The sequence below is a fragment of the Bubalus bubalis genome, chromosome 3 (genome assembly GCF_019923935.1).
Source record: "Bubalus bubalis isolate 160015118507 breed Murrah chromosome 3, NDDB_SH_1, whole genome shotgun sequence".
NCBI lineage: Eukaryota > Metazoa > Chordata > Mammalia > Artiodactyla > Bovidae > Bubalus > Bubalus bubalis.
In genome coordinates, this window is record NC_059159.1 from 136,003,916 (window position 1) to 136,005,544 (window position 1,629).

Consider the following 1,629-nt stretch of genomic DNA (forward strand, 5'->3'; position numbering starts at 1 on the left):
TTGGCAATTGGACAGTCTCCTCTGGCTGAACAGGGATTGCCTGAGTGAGTAACTCTTAGCAGACCAGGGAGTAGAAGATGATGTCAGACAAATAGCTTGCCTTCTGCACTGCCTCTGGAGCTGGGGAACCAGAGGATGAGGTTGGGGAAGAAGAAAGAGAGAAGGAGTGGTACGGGAAGGTGGGGGTGAGGGCCCAGCTTGCAAACTAAGCTGCCCAGCAAAGGAAGAGCACCTGGACAGAGGGACTGATGACTGGTTTCCAGAATCTTTAGCTTTTTCTGATCTGGGGGTGGGAGAATATAGAATCTAGAGGAGAAATCAAAAAGAACAGATGAACCCTAAAAATAGCTCCCTGGAGGGCTTCGTGCCTGTTTCCGGCTCTTTCAGAAGGGCTGGTGGGTTTGAACAGTGAGTCAGAAGGCAAGGAGGGGCTGCCGGCACCCCAGGCCCTCGAGCTGGTGTGGGAGCAACATGGGGGTCCTAGGAGAGCAGAGCCACCTTCTTGCCAGCTGGCTGGCACGTGGGCCACACATTTGCTGTAGCCACTTGGCCAGCACTGGTGGGTCCTCACAGCCCACCTCACATACCTGTGCCTTCCAGAGGGAGGGAGACGTGACTGATGCTGAGGGTGGTCACCACCCTGGGGTTTCCCAAACGAGGTGGAACCCCACAGGGAGGTGACGGGGCATCCACGGTGGCTTCAGCAATCAGGGGCAGGGCCCCGGGACACAGCCTTCTCAACACCACAGGCGGCTGGAGGTGGCAGAGTGAGGCAGTTAGGGGCACAGAACACTGCTCCCCGTCAAAGCCTCAGATGAGCCCTGCACCCCCACGTCCCATGACAGGGACAGGCCAATCCTCCACCCAGCCTCACCTCACCACCTCCTTTTGGGCGGGGGAGGTGATTTCTGCTATTGTGGTAAAATACACATAACCTAAAATTGACCATTTTTACGTGCACCGTTCAGTGGCATTAAGCACATTCACAAGGCTGTGTTACCATCACCCCCTATCTTTAGATCCTTTTCACCTTCCTGAGCTGAAACGCTGCCTCCATGAGACACTAACTCCCCCTCCCCCCCACAACCTCCCATATCCTCGAATCTATTTTCTGTCTCAATGAATTCACCTATTCTATTAAATTCATTACCTCATCTATTACCTCATGTAGGTAGAATCATACAGTATTTGTCCTTCTGTGTCTGGCTTACTTCACTCAGCAGAACATCCTCAAGGTTCATCCAGGTTGTAGCCTGGGTCTCAACTCCACCACGTTTGGGAAACCTTTCAGAGGAGGGTTTGTTCAACCACCATCATGTTCATGGGCTCTCACCTGCCACCACCACAGCCCTGCTGACTAAGAATACACATCATGACAGAAGGTGACCTTGAGGGCGTCCCTGTTGGCTCAATGGTAAAGAATCCATCTCCCAATGTTGGAGACATGGGTTCGATCCTTGATCCTGGAAGATCCCACATGCTGTGGAGCTACTAAGCCCGCATGCCACAATGACTGAACATATGCTCTAGAGCCTGGGAACCGCAATGACTGAGCCCACATGCTGCAAGTACTGAAGCCCATGCACTCTAGAGCCCGTGCTCTGCAGCAAGAGAATTCACCGCAATAAG